At 53.8% G+C, this 20,459-nt stretch overlaps 1 protein-coding gene and 2 pseudogenes across 1 annotated transcript in view; 2 read left to right on the top strand and 1 right to left on the bottom strand.

Annotated features, from left to right (window-relative positions):
• LOC137467576 (uncharacterized) overlaps positions 1 to 20,459 on the bottom strand; it is a 441,429-nt pseudogene that overhangs the window by 123,862 nt on the left and 297,108 nt on the right.
• LOC137467577 (zinc finger protein 850-like) overlaps positions 1 to 20,459 on the top strand; it is a 214,022-nt pseudogene that overhangs the window by 62,357 nt on the left and 131,206 nt on the right.
• The window catches only part of LOC137467582 (serine/threonine-protein kinase PAK 3-like), a 42,825-nt gene that overhangs the window by 6,538 nt on the left and 15,828 nt on the right, over positions 1 to 20,459 (top strand). The window lies entirely within an intron of this gene.

Below are 20,459 nucleotides of genomic sequence, written 5' to 3'. Positions count from 1 at the left end.
CTGTTCCCTCATGTCGGTCTTGCCCCTTTCCACATATTAATGCATGTTTTCTTGTGTAGAGTTTTTCCTGGAATACTCTGCTGAAATCTTGTTAGATGGCAATCCTCTCGAATACCTTGTTCTGGCTATGAATATTCATCTTATCAGTTCAATGCTTATCTTCTAGATGGAATAATCCTTCAGAGTAACCATCCTTTGAGACAGGAATTCATCTTGCATATATTGTTCTTTCTGTCACTTGATTCCATTTAAAAAGATACTGTATTTTTTTAGTCCTGAGCACGAATTTATTTTAAATTATATATTACACCCATGGATATGCAGGGAGACCTCTGCATCCCCATGGATCTGCAGGGGCATCTCTGCAGCCCCATGGGTCTGCAGGGGCATCTCTGCATCCCCATGGATCTGCAGGGGGATCTCTGCATTCCCATGGATCTCTGCATCCAGCACTCCCGTCTTTGGAGGCACCAGGAATAGGCTGAGCTCTGCCTGAAGCTCTTCTCACATTCCCCACCCTCTTCCCACCACAGGGGGAGTTTTACCTCCTCACAGCTCCCCGGGCTGAGTTTGCAGCCCCTCCTCATGTGGGACCTCTGGGGCTTTTCCTCCCCATTGCATTCCTGTGCCGTGGAGCAGTTCCAAATGGCCTCTTCCACGAGGTTCTGTGGCAGGGATTTGTTCTCCCTGGTCTCTGTCCACAGATCAGTGCCTGGGGCAGGAAGGACAAGAAGAGTTAGGGACAGGGAGAAAGGGAAAGGGAAAGGCAGGAGAGGAAGGAAGAAGAAAGAACGAGGGAGGAAGGAAATGGGAAAAGACGTAGATGGATGAAGGAGAGAATGAGGAGAGGAAGCAGGGCAGAGAAGAAGCTGGGATTTGCCTCCGTGCCAGGGGGAAGGGGAAGGAGATCCCCTCAATCCATCCCTGGCAGGACGGCGTCAGCAGCGAGGTTGTCCTGCAGCCAGGGGCGATGCTGGGCTGGGAGATGGAGCAGGAGAGAGGGGCAAAGGGGCAGTGACTTCCTCCTCACCTGCCTGGCTGTCCCAGTCTGTAGCGTCCAACTACCAAGGCCCTTGGAGCGTCCGGCACTGATGAGCCCGAAGCTCACGGCGACTTTATAAAGCTGACAAAGTAGGCAGGATGGGTCTTTGTAGGATCTCCAGCAAACTGGTTTATTGGAACAGGAACAGGGCACACAGCTGAACAGGCTCCAGGACAAAGACAGGCTGCAAGCTGAGCGCACAGGGGGTTTTTATATGGGGTAGTGAGGGTGGAGCTGAGGGTCAGGGTCCAATGGATATGGGAGAAAATGGTGCAAAGGAGGGGTTAAGGGTTGTGTCAGCTAATAGGGAAACAGAGGCAGGGAAATGCAGTAAACTTGGGCCAGTAGAGGGACAGAGAGAGGAGAACATTCTAGGGACTAACCAAAATAGGTGACAGGGGTTGAACTGGGGTAATTAGGCCAACGGGCCAATGGGGTAACATAACTTTACAGAAATCAGCATGTGCCTGCAAAGATCTATGGGAGAAGCAAGCTTCTCCCCATAACCTTTCTATTCTTGTTTGGGACCAGTCCCAAAATCTATTCTTGTTTGGGACCAGTCCTCCACAGCTGAGGGACTGAGATTCTGATGGTAGGCTCCTGGGCCTCCACAGCAGTGCATCTTCCTTTTCCTTGTTTTCATTGCAGCATCATTCTCCTCCACCCATATGAAATTGAGGATTGGCAATGGCTTGCAAGAAAGCAAGGGGTGAGTACCTTGGGTTTGGTGAGAAATGAGCCTCATGCTTTAGAATTTTTAAAACTTTAAGAAGGCATAATTAGAGACAAATCAATAACAGCAGTGGGTGTTTGGCAATGGCCAGAGGCACACTGGTTAGCCATAGCAACTCTTCTTATCTATTTTTTCCATTTTATTGTTCAAAAACATATTGATAAAGGTTATACGTATTCAAACCTTTATTTGAACTCGTTTACTTGTTCCAGGAACTCTTGAAGTTGGTTTGAGCCCCAACCGCCTTTCTAGAGTATGTGCAGGAATCGTTGATTGTTGTTCTGAGGGTTTTGTGTCACTTCCTCACAACAGCCCCCTGATCCTTGGTTTCAGCTGTGAGTCTGCAGGCCCCAAGTTGGGCAACTCCCTGGGGGCTCCCCTGGCAGGGGAGACCCTCCTGGAGCAGTTCTGTGTCAGGAAGGAGAGACGCATTGGACTTCTTTGATCTTCAGCTTCTGTTTATTGTTATCTTATCAAAACTTCAGCACACTGTCTGCACCAGACTCTGCGAGCAGGAAAAACAGCACAAAAGTGACTAACGATCTCTTGTTACAAGGCCTTTTGAGTCTAATCAAAAACTAAGCAACCCAATTAAGTAGGAACACCTAAATTATTTTCCTTTCTAACCCAATAACTGAGCCCTAAAGACCCGGATTTTTCATGTGGATTTTTCTACCCAATTACAAGATACCACCTAAAGGCAAGAAGAAAGAGGAAGAAGAAAGTAGAAGGGAACTCAAGACAACACCCTATATCTTCCATCTTGAACCCATCTATAACGTACTAAAAATCCTAAAACCTAAATGTCTCACCCATGTGACATACTCCACTACTCTCTACAATCTCTACAATTTCTTTCACACTTTTGTGGTTTCTAGTTTACCTTGAGGCTTTGGAAGTTTTCTCCATGAACGAGGGTCAAAGTCAGTGCTCCCCTGGGGGTCAGGACACCCCAGAGCAGACAGAGAAATATTCCCAGTGCCCTGGGTTTCCACATCAGCAGGCGACAGTTATTGACAGTCGAAGGGTCAGCGGCAGGGGTCCTCATCACACCCGTTCCTTAAATGTTATCTGGCCATGCAGACGGTTTTAGCTACTTCCACAAGTACTTTAAATCAACATTAGCTGTTTCACAAATATCTCTGAGTTATTCTTGTCAGTTAGTTACAAAAATAAAAGCATTTGTTATTATTTCACAACTGCAGCAACTTCTGCTAAAGTTAACATTCCAATGCACAACACGTAGCATCCACTTCAATACTTTGCAAAAGCCAAAACTAGAATGTATATTTTTCACAAGGTCCACAAACTAAAATATCATCCATGAATGATGTTCTGAGGATTTGAGCGACACAGGGGCCAGGGCATTGGCCACAAAAAGCCGACAAATTGTACGACAGCAAAAGCAGTTAAAAGTGATTACAAACTGTCCTATATCAAAATCAGCTCATCTTTCATGTTGTGATTAGGAATTAGTTGCAGAAGTCAAGACAAAATAGCAAAAGCCACCAACTACATAGTTCTTTATAACAAACCCAGGGCAGGTTTTTCCCTTGCATGGAGCACTTGGGCCTTCCCCGGGCCCCTTCTGCCCTCTTGAAGAGCCGGTGGCATTTTCCACCACCCACAGTTTGTAACCAAGAGTCGGGTGCAGCCGAGAAGGCTCCAAGCGCCTCCTTCCAGGCTGACTCTGCAGATGCCGAGGCTGCTCTGGGCTCTGCCAGGGCTCTGCTGGGGCTCAGCTCTGGGCGAGGCTGGGCCCGCTCTCCCCTCACATTGCTCCGGGCAGCTGAGTCACACAGGGAGAAGGAAGGGACACGTCAAGGGAGTTAACGTTTAAGAGAGTTTTTATTCAAAAAACTGCCATACCAAACAGGCTGTCATAAGAACCATAACAAACAGGCTGTCCTAACTACCTTAACCAACTAGCACTACTAACTACAATAACTAACTGGCACTGCTAACTACCATAACTAACTAGTTGTCCTAACTAACTACTGTAACTAAATGCTGTCCTCCAGTGCTTCATCTCCTCCGTTGCTGAGGAGGAGGAGCTGAGCGCTGAGGCCAAAATCAGCTGAGGACAGAAGCAAACACTGTCAAAGGCAGCTGGAATGAGGAAACCAAGCACAAAGACTCCCCGCTCTCAGTCTGAGAATGCAGCAGTGAAGTCAGCTGGGAAAGTCCTCAGGGCTGTAGCCAAGGAAAGATGGAACTGAACTGGACCCTTAAAGAAACCCTCAGCTTTCGTGCAGTTGCTTTTACTGATTCCCTTGCAGCTTCAGATTCCAACTCCTGTCCCCTCTGGGAGGGCCATTCCCAGAGCAAAGGCACCCCTGACAGCCTGCTCCTCTCCTGAGCTCTCTGCAGGGGCAGCCGCTCTCAGCTGGCAGCAGGGGCCGGGCAGTGCCCCCAGCAGCCCTTGTGGGGCTCTGGCCGTCACTGGGAAGCAGCCCCACAGCCGCACCCCGGCAGCGCCGTGCCTGGCCAGGAACACCCACCCAGCTTGACAGAGCCGTCCATTCCCAGAAGGATGTTGGAGCTCTTCAGATCTCTGTGGATCACCCGGTTCGAATGGAGGAAATGCAGGCCCTGCAGACACTGAGAGAGAACAAGAAACACGAGGGTAAAAACCAATGGCCGGAATATATCACACAAGAAAGGACAGTTTAGAATTCTGCCAGCAGCGACTTTGCTCTGACAGGCCAGGAGTGCAGTGCAGACAAGCTCCAGGCAAACGGTTCAAGGCAAAGCTGAGAACAGCACATCAAATCCAAAACAGACAGAGAGTGCCACAACAGCAGGAAAGAGAACAAGAACAGAGTAGAAGTGCAGTGCTGCTGGCAGGCCGTTCACTGCAGGGGCTCTTTCTTCTCCAGCTCATAAAAACAACAGAGAAACAAAGCCCTGAGCCTGGAGCCACTCCTGCTCTCACGCCCTGCTGGGAAGGACCATCGTGTCCAAGGCATGGCAGTCACAGGCAGGATCCCTCACCTCCCGACTGACGGCTGCCATCTCTCCTTCAGCCATGCGTGTCTGTCTGACAACGTCCTGCAAAGTTCCTCCATCCATGTATTCCATCACCAGCCAGAGATCTCCATCAACAAGGAAGCTGGAAGAGGAAAGCAGTGGCATGGAGACCAATGTGCAGTGCTCAATTCCCCCATGGAAAAGCCTGGAGTGGAGTTTTGTTGCCAGATCACTTGTCAATGAGGACAGAATCCGATGGAGAGACATTCCTGCCAGGCTGCACAGCCCTTGGGATCTGCACAGTCTAAAGGAGGAGACCCCTGTGAGAAAGGAGAGGGCTGAGATGGCAAGCAGGTGAAAAATGCAGTTTAGCAAAGGCCCAGATCAATGTGCAACCACAACACTGGCCCCCAGCTGGTTCAGCTTCTGAACTCATCAGTTCCACCCTTCCCTGCAGAACAAGGCAACACAGCTCCCAGGGTTATCCAGGGGAGGAGGCCGGGCAGCACTTGGGACAAAAGGGGTCAGAAAACCTTTCAGAAAGTCCCTTCAGAAACAGGCAAGGCCAGTGACAAATGGGCAAACGAGGCATTTCTGGGAACAAGAACCTGGTCTTCCTGGCATCTGCAGCAATGGAAAAGGGCGGGGAAGAAGAAGCCAAGGGAAATAATTTCTGCTGTGGTTTACCAGCACCTGTTGTAAGACACAGAAACAGGGTCAACTTGAAGGAAAAACCAAACCAAACAACAAAAGCACACGGAGGGAGCGAAGTGCCAGGCTGTTGTTTTGGGAAGATACGGCTGGGTCAGGCATTTTCAAATCAGGCTACAGACTACGGATGCCAGGAAAGGTTAAGGCAGGGCCAGGGCACGGGATAAGGCCTGAGGCACTCACCTGTCCAAAGAGCTGACAATGTTGGGGTTCTTCTTGTCCTGCAGGAGCAGGAGCTCATTCACAGCTCGTTCCCTCTTCTGCCCTCTCAGACTCATTTTCTTTATGGCCACCTGAAGGGACATTGCAGACCTTTAACTGGAGGAGTCTGTGGCAGGAGGATGCAGCAAACACAGAGCGAGTCTTTTTGGGGCAATGGAGCCGGGCTGTGCCAAACTGCCTTGGGATGGGACACCAGAGCTCAGCAAGTGCCATTCCCACAGCCCATTGCTCTGCTCGCTGGGGGCTGCTTACAGGACACATGGCCAGAGACATTTGGCCTTGCAAGCTCTGCAGAAATGGCCCCTCAGCTGTCAGCCTCCAAGCTCTAACCACATTCTCTGCACCTACAGTCTTCTCAAATGGCCTCAACACTCTCATTATTGTTCAAACACATTCTGCAAGCAGGAGGTAATTCTGGTTCTGTGCAAACAGAGCAAAACAGCTGGGAACCCTTTAGCAGTTCTATGGGATTGGGTCATGATTTCAGATGCAATTGCTCTGGTTGGGATTGCACAACAAAGCAAACACACACATCCATTGCCCTCCTTGCATTCCTTTGGGCACTTCAGAAGGACCAAGTCTGTCCCAGCTGTGCTCTGCAGGCTGACACGGCTCTGCCTGCAGAGGAGCAGCCTGTGCAGGAAAGCTCTGCTGGCCCCCAAAGCTGCAGCCACAGCTCCTAGCAGAGGGGAGAGCCCTGGAGAGCTGCCAGACGTGCTGGGCGTGTTGACACTGACCTCTCCTCCAGTGGCCCTGTCGAGTCCTTTAGAAACGGTTCCGAAAGCCCTGGAGACAAAACAGCAGAGAAGAAAGAAGCAGCGCTTTAGGCCCTGGCAGTGAAAGCCAGCCCAGACAGGAGATCTCTGCTGCCTGCAGCGTTCACAAACACCTGGGGGCATCGACCCTTCCAACAACAGCGCAGCAGCCACCAGAATGATGATGATGATGATGCCCCACTCATGGCGATGATAACAGTAGAGGGCAACAACAATGACAGTGATGATGACGATGATTGACAATGACGATGAAGGTGACAGAGAATGATGATGATGATGATGCACCACTCATGCCAATGATGACAGCCGATGAGAACGATGATGATGATGGCAATGATGGCGATGAAGACGCCATGTGGGTCTCCTCACCATGGTCTCCCCCAAGAGCACCTCAAGCAGCCGCGTGAGCACAAAGCCATCGCGCAGGTCCAAGTAGAGGTCCCCGACGCGGCAGGCGGCGCGCGCCGGGTGGGCGTTCACCCACTTGGTGAAGGTCTTCTTCTGCACCGCGTCCCGCTCGTCTGAAGGGACATAGAGGTCACCACAAATCCACCCCAAATTCCACCCCAGAACCACCTTGAGACCCCAAATCCACCCTGAGACCCCCATGGGACTCAGGAGCCTTCTGGTGAACGTTCACCCACTTGGTAAAGGTCTTCTCCTTCACCATGTCCTGCTCGTCCGGGGGACATCGAGGTCACCCCAAATTTTGGGGGCTTTTTGGGGGGTTTTGGGGTTTTGTGGGGAGAGTTGAGAAGATTTTTGGGGTTTTTTAGGGGGTTTTGGGTGGTTGAGGAGTTTTTTTAGGGTTTTTTTGAGGTTTTTGGGGTTTTTTGGGGGATTTGAGAAGTTTGTTTTGGGGTTTTTTGTTTTTTTTTTTTATTTTTTGAGGGTGGAAATCTGAAAATTTTTTGGGGAATATTTGGATTTTTTGGGTTTTTTGGGGGGGGGAATCTGCGAATTTTTTGGGAAATATTTGGATTTTTTTTTTTTTTTTTTTCACCCACCAGCCAAGGCCTTGATCCGGGAGCACTCGAAGATTTTGGGGTCCCCCCAGGCTCGGGGCTCCGGGGGGGGTCCCAGGGGCCGTTGTTGTTGTTGGGGGGAGGGGCAACCTCCACGTTGTCCAGCTCGGCCGCCATGGGGGGGTCCCCAAAATTGGGGAGGGGTCCCACAACGAGCTCGGGGGGGGCCTGGAAGAGGTTTTTTGGGGGGGGGGGTTGAGACTTTTGTGGGGTAGAGACCCCCCGAGTTGGTTTAGGGGGGCTGGAAGCTCCCAAAATTCAATGAGAACCCCCCCGAGACCCCCAAAATCCCCCCCGAAACCCCCCAAAATCCATTCCAGACCACCCTGAGACCCCCAAAATCCCACCAAGAAGGCCCTAAAATTCTCTGAAACCCCAAAATCCATCAAGACCCCACATTGAGATCCCCAAAATCGCTCGAGACCCCCCAAAATTCACTGACACCCCCAAAATCCCTCCTGAGACCGCCCAAAATTCTCTGAGACCCCAAAATCCATTGAGAGCCCGTCCAAGACCCACAAAATCCCCCCCAAAACCCCCCAAAATTCTCTGAGAGCCCAAAATTCATGGAGAGCCCCATCCTGAGACCCCCAAAATGCATTCAGGACCCTCCCAAGACCCCAAAAATCCCTCCTGAGACCCCCCAAGATCCCCAAAATCCTCCCCTGCGACCACCCAAAATCCCTCCTAAGACCACCCCAAAATTCTCTGAGACCCCAAAATCCATCAAGACCCCCACCCCGAGGTCCCCAAAATTCTCTGAGACCCCAAAATCCATTGAGAGCCCCGCCCTGAGACCCCCAAAATCCATCCTGAGCACCCCCAAAGAGCCCCTCCAAGACCCCCAAAATCCCTCCCGAGACCCCCCAAAATTCTCTGAGACCCCAAAATTCATGGAGAGCCCCACCCTGAGATCCACAAAATCCCTCCTGGGACCCCCCAAGACCCCCAAAATTCAATGAGACCCCTCCCCAAAATTCTCTGCGAATCCCAAAATCCATTGAGACCCCCCTGAGACCCCCAAAAATCCTCCTGAGATCCCCAAAAATCCCCTGAGGCCACCAAGACCCCATTCAAGACCCCCTGAAAATTCTCCGAGACCCCAAAATCCCCTCAGGACTCCCCCTAAGCCCCCCAACATCCCCCGAGAATCCTCAGGACCCCCAAAATCCCCCCAGGACCCCCCCTAAACTCCCCTAAAATTCCCCCAAACCCCCCCGAACACCTCAAGACCTCCAGGACCTCCCTAAAGTCCCCGAAGACCCCCAAAACCCTCCCAGACCTTCCAAGACCCCCAAGGACCCCCTAAACCCCCAAAAATCCCACAAATTCCCCTAAAATTGTCCCAAAATCCCCTAAAATTCCCCCCAAATCCCCTAAAATTCCCCCCAAAATTCCCCCAATCCTCCCAAAATTCCCCCCAAATCCCCTAGAATATCCCCTAAAATTCCCCCCAAATCCTCCAAAATGCCCCCAAATCCCCTAAAATCCCCTAAAATTCCCCCAAAATCCCCTAAATCCCCTAAAATATCCCCCAAAATTCCCCCCAAATCCTCCAAACTGCCCCCAAATCCTTTAAAATCCCCTAAAATTCCCCCAAAATCCCCTAAAATTCCCCCAATCCTCCCAAATTTCCCCCCAAATCCCCTAAAATTCCCCTCAAATCCCCCAAAATGTCCCCAAAATGTCCTCCAAAACCCCTAAAATCCCCCCAAAATCCCCTAAAATTCCCCCCAAATTCCCCAAAATGCCTTCAAATCCCCTAAAATTCCACCAAAATTCCCCAAAATCCCCTAAAATTCCACCAAAACTCCCCCATTCCTCCCAAAAACTCCCCCCAATTCCCCCCCCAGCACCGGGACAAGCCTCGCCCCAAAATTCCAAAAAAAAAAAAACATTCCCAAATCATTCCCAAAACGGGATGGGCATCGGGCAGCGTTATCCCGGAATTCCCGTTATCCCAGAATTTCTGTTATCCTGGAATTCCCGTTATCCCAAATTTTCCATTATCCTGGAATTTATGTTATCCCAAATTTTTCATTATCCTGGAATTTATGATATCCCGGAATTCCTGTTATCCCAAAATTCACATTATCCTGGAATTCCTGTTATCCCACTTTTTGTCACTGTTATCCCAAAATTCCCATTATCCCAAAATTCCCATTATCCTGGAATTTATGTTATCCCAGTTTTTGTCACTGTTATCCCAAATTTCCCATTATCCTGGAATTTATGTTATCCTGGAATTCCTGTTATCCCAAAATTCACATTATCCTGGAATTCCTGTTATCCCACTTTTTGTCACTGTTATCCCAAATTTCCCATTATCCCGGAATTCCTGTTATCCCAAAATTCCCATTATCCTGGAATTTCTGTTATCCCACTTTTTGTCACTGCTATCCCAAAATTCCCCTTATCCCAAAATTCCCATTATCCTGGAATTTATGTTATCCCAGTTTTTGTCACTGTTATCCCAAAATTCCCCTTATCCCAAAATTCCCGTTATCCTGGAATTTACGTTATCCAAAAATTCCCATTATCCCGGAATTCCTGTTATCCCAGTTTTTCTCACTGTTATCCCAAAATTCCCATTATCCCGGAATTCCCGGTATTCCAACATTCCCAATTTTCCCATTATCCCCGTGATCCCAGTTCCCCTGGTTTGTGTCCCCACTATCCCAAAATTCCCAACGGTATTCCTGTTATGCCAGAATTCCCATTATTCTGATATTCCCAATTTTCCCACTATCCCAAAATTCCCATTATCCCAAACTCCCATTATCCCAGTACTCCCATCATCCCAGTTCCCCCTTATCCCAGTTCCCCATTATCCCTCTCTCCCAGTTATCCCAGTACTCCCATTATCCCAGTTCCCCATTATCCCACTCTCCCAGTTATCCCAGTACTCCCATTATCCCAGTTATCCCAGTCCCACATTATCCCAGTTCCCCAGTTATCCCAGTTCCCCCCATTATCCCAGTTCCCCATTATCTCCGTTCCCCCCATTATCCCAGTTCCCCATTATCCCAGTTATCCCAGTTCTCCCAATTATCCCAGTTCCCCATTATCCCAGTTATCCCAGTTATCCCAGTTTCTCCCCCATTATCCCAGTTCCCCATTATCCCACTCTCCCAGTTACCCCAGTTTCTCCCCCATTTTCCCAGTTTCCCCATTATCCCGTGCTCCTCAGTTATCCCAGTTCCCCATGATGCCTGAGAGACTGGAGAGATTATATGGAACTGGGATAAAACAGGGAATGGGATCAAATAGGGACGGGGATCCTATGGAATGGGATAAACTGGACTGGGATAAACTGGACTGGGATTATATGGAACTGGGATAAAACAGGGAATGGGATCAAATATGGACTGGAATCCTATGGACCGGGATAAACTGGACTGGGGTTATATGGAACTGGGATAAAACAGGGAATGGGATCGAATAGGGCCTGGGACCCTATGGACTGGGATAAACTGGACTGGGATAGCCCAGACTGGGATCCTATGGACCTGAATCCTATGGACTGGGATAAACTGGACTGGGATTATATGGAACTGGGATCCTATGGACTGGGATGAAACCGGGACTGGGACCCTGTGGAATGCGATCCTATGGAGTGGGACCACCCAGACTGGGATAACATGGACTGGGATCCTACAGACTGGGACTGCACAGAGTGGGACTGCACAGACTGGGACCACATGGATCAGGACCATAGAGACTGGGATAAACAGGACTGGGATGATATGGAATGGGATCCTACAGACACGGAGCATACAAATCCCAGTACAAACTGGGATCGCATGGAAGAGGAGGGGTGAAGAAGGAGAGCGAGTAGGGCTGGAAACAGGAGAAGGAGATGGGGAAAGGGAGGGGGAAGAGGAGGAGAAGGAGGAGGGATGGAAGGGGAGGGATGAAGGAGGACAGGGAGGAGGGGATAGCACACAGGAGGAGGAGGAGGAGGAGCGATGGAAGAGGAGAGATGAAGGAGGAGAAGGCGAGGGGGGGTTAGGGAGAAGGAGAAGGGGGGAAGGAAGAGGAGAATCAGGCGGGGTTAGGGAAGAGGAGGAGGGGGGGAGAAGAGGAGGGAGGGAAGGGCAGGGATGAAGGAGGAGAAGGAGGAGGGCTTAGGGAGGAAGAAAAGGGGGGAAGGAAGAGGAGGGGCGGGAGGAAGAGGAAGAGGAGGGACAAAGGCGGATCAAGGACAGCAGGAGGAAACACGTGGTCGAGCCCTCCCTGAATTCGTAGCCCCCAGCTGTGGGATCATCCCCCAGGTGAGCGGGGAGGGGGAGCTCGGCCCAGATATCCTGGGGGGTGCCTGGGTCGGGTTGTTTTGGGGGGATGTTTGGAGAATGAAGAACTGCAAAGCCGAGCGGAAAAGGCCCCTTGGGGGGACACTGGGGGTCCCGGTGGCGGCTGCCGGCAGAGGCAGCCTGGAGGAGCAGAGCCCTGTGTCCCCCAGGAGCCCAAAGTGGGGAGCCCAGAGAGGGGGGAGCGCTGCCATCGGCGGGACCCTCAAGAGCCTGGAGAGGGGCAGGGGGGACTCCTTGGAGCCCCTGCAGCCCAAAGCAGAGAGGAAGGGGAGAAGGGAGCCCGGGAGCCCAAAAAGCCCCGGCAGCCCTAAATGGGGAGAGCCAAGAGGGGGGAGCTTTTGGGATTGCTGGGACTCCCAGCAGCCTGGGGAGGGCGGGCAGCGAGGAGAAGGGGCACCCCCAATCCAAGCGTGACCCCCAGCAGCTGGGACGGGGGGAGCCCCAAACAGCAAAGGGGACGGAGCAGGGACGGGGAACTCCTGGGAAGCTTTTTCAGGGCTGAATCTTGGTGTTTGGGAGGTTTTTATGGAGCCCAGGTGGCCAGGGACTTCTAGAGATGGACTCGGGCAGAGGGACCTTCAGACTCAAGGTGCTCATCCCTTGTTTTCCCCAGACCAGGATTTCCCATTCCCAGCCCCTGGGAGGCAGCGAGGAAGAGGAAGACCCTGTCCTTGTCCTTGCTCCCCCAGAGCAGGAGCTGAGGATGGAGAGCAGGGAGGACAAATCCCTGCAGCAGAACCTTGTGGAAGAGGCTGATTTGAGCGGTTCCACAACGCAGGAACCCAGCGGGAAGGAAAAGCCCTGGAGATGCCGCACGAGGACAGGCTGCAAACGCAGATCGTGGGGATCTGAGGAGGAAAGACCCACCCTGGGCCAGGGAGGCAGCCGGAGATTGAGCCGGAGCTCGGAGCTGGTGGTCCATGAGCAGCTCCATGATGGGGAGAAGCCCCACACGTGCTCAGAGTGTGGGAAGAACTTCAGGAGGAGCTCACACCTGATCAGGCACCAGAGGATCCACACTGGGGAGAGGCCCTACGAGTGTAGGAAGTGTGGGAAGAGCTTCAGGCGGAGCTCCCACCTGATGAAGCACCAGAGGATCCACACTGGGGAGAGGCCATACGAGTGTTCCAAGTGTGGGAAGAGCTTCAGACAGAGCTCCAGCCTGAACGTGCACCAGAGGATCCACACTGGGGAGAGGCCCTATGAGTGTTCCAAGTGTGGGAAGAGCTTCAGCCAGAGCTACAGCCTGATCAAGCACCAGAGGATCCACACTGGGAAGAGGCCCTACGAGTGTTCCAAGTGTGGGAAGAGGTTTCAGACCAGCTCCCATCTCCTCACGCACTCACTATCTGGTTCACACAGAGGAGAGGCCCTTCTGCTGCCCCGACTGCGGGAAGGGATTCAGGCAGAAGTCCCACCTCATCAGACACCAGCGCATCCACACCGGGGAGGGGCCCTACGAGTGTCCCCAGTGTGGGAAGAGCTTCCCCAGCAGCTCTACCTTGACCAAACACCAACGGAGCCACCGGTAATGGAAGCGCTGCGAGTGCCCCAATGTGAGAAGAGCTAAACTCCATCCCCCACTGGAGGACCCACATTGGGCACAGCCCTGGTGACCCACATTCCCTGTGATCCACGTTGGGAACACACCCGGCTGCTTCTCCTTTCCTATTGACCTTATTTTTTTTCTCTTCTCAATTTAACTGCACTCCAAAAGCCAAGAGGCATCGATCTTTCCCCTCAAAACCACTCACATGCCACTGAAAACCACTGAATTTTAACCCATAAAGGCTCAATCCCACCTCAATTTGCTTGTTCCCACCTCAAAAATCTCAATCCCACCCAAAACTCACTCGATTCCACAACCTCCAGAGTGAGATGGGGTTGGGAGGAGATTAGGAGAAGTGGGATCCCAATTTGGAGCGGTGACATGGGGACTGTGTGGGGATGGGTGGCTGGGATGTATTTGATAGCAAATAAAACTTTCAGACTTACTGATTTCTTTGCCGTTCATTTTCAGTCCGTGGCAGTTCTGTCTGCAGAGCGCCGCCTCACAGAGTGTCCCCTCACAGTTCCCGCCCTCGGCCTGGCCCCGCCCCTTTCCCCTCACGGTTCCCGCCCTTGGCCCCGCCCCTTTCGCCTCACGGTTCCTGCCCTTGGCCTGGCCCCGCCCCTTTCCCCTCACAGTTCCCGCCCTCGGCCTGGCCCCGCCCCTTTCCCCTCACGGTTCCCGCCCTTGGCCTGGCCCCGCCCCTTTCCCCTCACGGTTCCCGCCCTTTCCCCGCCCCTTTCCCCTCACGGTTCGGCCTTCGGGAACGGGGGAGGAGGAGGAGGGAGGGAGGAAGAGGCGCAGCGGCAGCCGGGAGCGGCCGGAGGAGAGAAGCAGAGAAGGAATCGCGGGGCCCTGGCGCTGCCAGAAGTCGCCGCAGCCCCGGGAGCATCGCCCCCCATCCCGCAGGTGCCCGGGGAGGGGGAGCTCGGCCCAAATATCCCGGGGGGTGCCTGGGTTGGGGTTTTTTGGGGGGGATGTTTGGAGCTGGCAGGGCTCCAAAGCCGAGCCGCAGCTGGCCCTCGGGGGACATCGGGGGGTCCCCGGGAGGTGTTTTTGGGTGGTCCCGGGGCCGGCAGTGGCTTCTCCCAGTACGAGCCCAGTTCGTTACAGTATGAGCCTGGTAACTTTCTCTCACTCCTTGCAGGATTCCAGTCTCTCCCAGTTTGATCCCAGCTTATCCCGACCTGTCCCGGCTCCATACCCGCTCCTTCCGCGGGCTGCCAGGGCTGCGGGAACGGGGCACCGAGGGTGTCGCTGCTCCTGTTAAAGGAGGAGGAGGGAGGGAAGGGCAGGGCAGGGATGAAGGACGAGGAAGAGGTGCAGCTGGAAGGAGGGAGGCGTGGGGAAAGCTGGATTCAAGGCTCTTCATTGACTTCTCATTGTCCTGCTCGGAGCTTTTGGAGTTTTGTGCCAGAAATCTCTCCCCTCCCCCACTCCCCCACAGGGCTTTGGGGCGGTTTTCCCTTTTTGGGGGAAATCAAAGCGATGCGCTGATGCTCCGAATTAGGGGGCAGGAGAAGTGGGGCTGCTGGGCTTCCCGCAGAGCCGGAGCCGGCGAAGGCGCAGGGCCGGGAAAGCCGTGTCGGGAGGTGCGGAGCAGTTTGTTGGTGCTGCAGATCGATGCCGGCCCGGGCCCGGGCCCGTTCCAGGGCTGTTCCTCATCTCCGGCTTTGCCCTCCCACAGCCCGGGGGGCCCTGAGAGCGCGGGGCGAGGCTGTGCCGTGTGCAGAGCCCGCCCCTCGCTGCCATTGGCCGCTGCTGCCGTCAGTCGCGGTTCTGGCGCGCTGATTGGTGAGAGCGGGGCGAAGCACGGCCCTGCTGGCGGCCTGAGGGCGGCCCTGGCTCGGCAGCGGCGCCATTGGCGGAGCGTCTGTGCGGGCCCGGGAGCGGCGGCAGCGGCCGGAGCGCGGGGAGGCGGCATTGGCGGAGCTCGGAGGCGGCCCCGGCGCAGGTGGGAGCCGCGCCGGGTTCTGCGGGGGCTCGGGGCTCGCTGCGGGCGGAGGGGGCGGCAGGGGGCTCCGGCGGCTTGGCGGTGCCGTGTCCGGCCCGTGCCGGCCCTGGGCTGAGGGCGCTGCGGGAGCGGCTGCCCGCGGTCTCCTTCCCGCCGCTGCCTGGGCAGGAGCCGCTGCCGGAGCAGCGCTGGCTCGTCCCGGTTGCTGTGGCTGGGACAGAGGTGGCTGCCCCGTGGCCGGGACCGTGCGGGGAAATTCCCGTCGCCGGAGGTTTCTGTGGCCAGAGGAGACCGAGGAGTCCTGTCAAAGTGACTCGATTGCTGAGCAGAGGGAGAGGCCGTGGGGCATTTGCCATGCGCTCTCTGCCCTTGTTGTAGCACGCTGCCTCCTTTGGATGCTCATTTTCCCGGCCGCATCTCCCTCTGCCTTTGCCCACTGGCTGAGGGACTTGGAAGGTTCAGATTTCCCGATCCGCCTGGGCACAGCGATGATCCCCCCTTATTTTAGTGAAGTTTTCACAGCATTCTCCATTTGCTGTTTCCCTTTGCAGCTTCACCGATTTCTGTTGCAGAGTCAGAGATCCTCACCATGGGCTCTGCCTTCAGCTGTGCAGATTCCATCTGTGCAGGCAGGCAGAGCTTGGGGTGAGGGGCAGAGGGAATCAGCCCAATTCCTGCCCCAGGCAAGAAGAGCCAGGTCCATTGTCCCCACTTTGCCCCAGCAGTGTTAATTTGCATTTCTAAAGCTCCTCTGCTGGCTGCCTGGAATACAGCTTCTCTTCCAGAGCAGCCTCCAGCAGCCTCACGTGTGCCCCCCCCCCCTCCTCACCCCCCCCCCCCCACCCCCGACAACCTGCTGCTTTTTTAATTTTTTCTTTGAAATCATCTATTTAGTGTTTATGAGTTAAATGGTCACCTTTAAATCACTTCTAGTTTTGCAAAATGCAGCCTAAAGGTGAACGTCGAAAAACCCAGACCAAAATTTTGGTATCTCTTGCACAAACATACACAAAAAAATTCCAAGGCAATTAAGTTTTTTTCTTCTTCTCCTCGGACTAAAAACTCGTTCTCTCATCCCTGACCCAAACCTAACCGGCAATATAGAAGAAGGATTATTACAAAAAATTCTCCACTGCTATAAACCTTGCAGTGAAAGTGCAAGAAAAAAAAAAAACAAAACACCAATATGTTTAGTGTTAGAGTCAAGGCATTCCTTGATTCTGGCCAGGATGTGCAGCAGAAATCATTCCATCCCCACATAGCCCAGTTGTGCAGAGAAAATCGTTCCATGACACGTGGGTTTAACTGGATTGTTCCCAAACTTGATACAGTCTGAACCAATCTAAATCCGTTGGTTTAATGTTCTGTAGTTTCAAGTTGTGCAGTTTTTAGTATTTGGGTTCCTGTTGGACCCGGATTTCTTGGCTTCTGCTGTTCATCAGGTCGGAACTGCTGGATTTCCTTCTCAGCCTTTTCCAGAGCAGGTGTCTCCAGCTCTGCCGGGGGCAGTGTCTGGGGTAGGTGTTGGTTGCTGTTTGCTGCTGGGCGTTATCTTTGTGGGAATCTTTTGGGCGATTCCCAGTGTGTTGAGATGTTAAACTCATCTCCATTGGGGGATGGAACATCCCTTAAAAAAACCTTTACCATTTCCTTCCCCGAGGCCAAGGCAAACCAAGGCTGAGTAGAGAAATAAAATGTTAGAAATGTTCAAGTCTATGACCTGGTGTATTTTCCATCAGTGCAATCCCAGGCAGCGCAGTGTGTGAGTGTGGCTGAGACCCAGAGTGGAATTGTGCCGTTGTCTTCGCCAGCAGCTGTGGCAGTGCAGGCCCAGAAAGCACTGGAGCTGCAGCAGTGGCAGCAAGGATTGGCCCCGGTGGCTGGAGATGCCAAAGGAGGGTGCCCAGGCAGAGGATTTGAGCAGAGGATGTGTGGGCAGGCCCAGGGGCTTGCCCCGCTGTGGAGCCCTGGCTGCTGCTGCGCTGCCTTCAGTGCAGGCTCCGTGGGGGCCTCCCATGCTCCTGCTGCAGGCGGGAAGTGCAAATCTCCGGGGCTTCAGAGCCCTGGAGCCCAGGCTGAGGGGTCCCCCGTGCTCAGCTGTGCTGGGGGCTGTTTCTGGCCTCAGGGACACTTGGCATGGGCCACGCCACTTGGCCACCAGTGGTGCTGCTTTGGCCTCCTTGGGCAGGGCCCGATGTCCTGCTTGGATGCTGGGAACAGCAAAATGCCAAGGCAGGCTCTGTGCCAGCCCAGCTTCCTGTGGGAGAGATTTCACAAGAGACAGGACTCTGGCCACAGACTGCTTTAAATGTACATCCCTTATCCCCACCCTGCACTGGGTGGAGAATTACCAGGGTAAGGAATTCCCAAGATCAATTGCAAGGGAGAGAATTGAATATCTGCCCTGGGTCTGGCTCCTCGTCTTGCCAAAGCCAACGGGCAAAAGCCGTATCCATGGCATCTTGGTTTACATCCCTGACTCCTTCCCAGGGGCTGTTTGGGTGGGCTCTCCCCTGGCCAGGAGGGCAGTGCCTCTGCCAGGTGCTTGTGGCCGACCCCGTCCCCTGGGTGCTGGGGCCCCCTTGGGCCCTGGGGTTGATCCCTGAGGGGCTGTAGGAGCTGTGCCATGGCCTTTGCCTTCAGCTTGGCCTTTTGCTCATCCCTTCTTGCATTCAGCTGCTGTGCCTTTGTGCCCAAGTGCTCCAGGGCTGCCTTCTGCCGCTCCTGCAGCCGCGCTCACTGCCTGTGGGTGCTCATCCTCTGAGAGCTGCTGAGCTTTGTGCAAAATCTTTCCTTTCTCCAGCGACCCAAAGCAAATGCTTAATAGAAATCCTGATCCTTCCATGTACAATCTGCATTTCCCAGATGTGTCTTTGTTTTCCTCCTTGTGCTCAGGGTCCCCTCCCCAGCCCGTATCCCAGAGCCGGTCCCTGTCCTGACGCAGTGTCCAAAGGAGGCCCCCCCGGCGGGCAGGGCCGGCAGCTCCACGGGGCCGGGCAGCGGCCGGGGCGTCCCGCAGGCTCCTGGGGGCCGGGGGCCACTGCCGGCCCTGCCCGGGGCTGGTGGGGTCAGGCAGCGCCCGGCGCTGAGCCCCGGCTGCCCCACAGCCCCAGCCCGGCCCCGCAGCTCCCCACAGGCCCCCAGCCCGTGCTCCCGGTCCCACACCTCTGCGCCCGGTGCTGCCGCTGCCCACCACAGAGAAACCCCCTGACATCCTGACCTCCTTCTTTTCCTCTCCTGGAAACCCTGGACGGAAAGGATCTGGATCAGCTGGCAAATTCTGAGCATAGGACAGTGCTGAAAAACATCCCAGTCCTCTGTATTTTTCTCTTCCTCCTCTTTTCCATCATCCTTTTTCTCACCACATAGATTCCTCCTGCTGCTTCTTGCCTTCACCACATTGCTGCCCACTGCCCTTCACCCGATCCCTTCCCAGCACACCAACACCATCCATCCCCTGTTGTCCAAATCCCTTCTCCACTTCCCTTATTGCCCCCCTGGGTGTCCATGTCCTTAATTACCTCTGGGGGAATGTGCAAACTACCTCAACATTCTCCCAAGGGACCCTTCAGAGACATTTTGGGATCATCATCCCTTTGGCCAGGACCCCTGCCTGGCTTTCCCTTTTCTCCCCTCCCTGGGTGCCCTGCCATGTTCACTCCCCGAAGATCCCAGTGCACTCACTGCTGAGATTTTCAGTGCTCTCTGTCAGGGTCCGCAAATGCATGCAGGGTCCCTGATAGGTTCTTTTTTGAGATCTCAAAGCACAAAAGACACAGCAGGGGACACAACACTTTGCTTAAACAAAAATGCACTTTTATTTACTGCTAACAACTGTGATAGTGGGAGAGAAATAAAGAGATAGAGTGAAAGATAGAGAAAGAGGGGAAGGGGATTGTAGCTACCAGTCTGAAGAGACGAGGCCCTCGGAGCTTGACGAGATGCTCATAGGCTGTCTTCTCCAGGTGGGGTCTGGACAAAGTCCTCAAAACTCCTTGAGTCTTTTATAGGGTTCCTCAAAGCGGGTGGCATCTGGCCAAAGCAGCAGCTCTCCTGGCTACACGGTGGATGTGGACTCGTTGTTTTGGGAACCAGTTGTAACCGTCGCATCGGTGCAGGACCAAGAGTACAGGACCGAGGGTACAGGACAAACTGATTAGGGCTCAGTCCACCATGACCAGTCCATTGTTCTCGCACTGAGTTCCCATGGCATTGCATACCAGTCCTTAAGGCTTGGCAGACTTTCCACCTCAGCCAGGCTAGAGCTGCTTTCAGGGTCTAGGGTCTTAGTGCTTGGAGACAGTCGTGAGGCAAACATGAGGGATTTTCGGACAGACCCTGACAGCTCTCTCCCTGCTGACTCTTCACAGACCCCCCTGTGTCCCTCGTCTGTCTCCTGGTCACTCCCGGGTCCCCAGTCGATCCCCGGTGCCACCGCCAGCCAAGGGAGCCGATCACCCAAAGTGGGTGAGGCACCTTCAGCTGCACTCCCTGCCCGCCGCCCTGGACGGTGGAAGGAATTCCGGATGAGCCCCAGGGTGTGCGGGAAAATTGACATCAGCAGAGGTTTCTGTCCTGTAAAAGTAATTTCATTCCTAGAAATGGGAGAGGCCATGGGACATTCCCCATGGGATCTCTGCAGTTGTTGGAGGACACAGCCTCCTTTTCATCCCAGTTCTCCTGGCCACATCTCCCTCTCCCTTTCCCCACTGGCTGAAGTACTGGAGAGGTGCAGACTTCCCAATCCACCTGCTACATACCCCCTTCATATGCACCCCACTATTGTATAGCAGACGATATTCATGGCTCTGTTAAGTCTTTGTTGTTCTTCTGGAAGTTCATGAATTGAGCAGGACCTTGGCTGAGCAGCAGTCTGTGTCATCAATTGATAACATTTCCTGAAACCGATGGCTTCTCCTGTCACTTCCTTATGTACAGGTGCCTGGCCGTATCTCGGAGCAGATTCACAGCATCTGTTTGTAAAGACACTTTCCTCTTGTTCCTTTCATGGGGGTCCCCCGTTTTCGGGACATCCCCCCTGGAGCAGGGTGTCCCCTCTTTGCTGCAGCCCCAGCCCTCAGGCAGAGCTCAGCCAATCAGAGCGCACGGCGCTGATGACTCACCAGTTGCCAGGCGGACTCGCAGCTCCCAGTGTTCCCCACCT

Source organism: Anomalospiza imberbis, unplaced genomic scaffold, assembly GCF_031753505.1.
Source record: "Anomalospiza imberbis isolate Cuckoo-Finch-1a 21T00152 unplaced genomic scaffold, ASM3175350v1 scaffold_69, whole genome shotgun sequence".
In the NCBI taxonomy this organism is placed as follows: Eukaryota; Metazoa; Chordata; class Aves; order Passeriformes; family Viduidae; genus Anomalospiza; species Anomalospiza imberbis.
The sequence above is the reverse complement of the archived record's forward strand: the minus strand, read 5'-3'. Positions and strand labels throughout refer to the sequence as shown.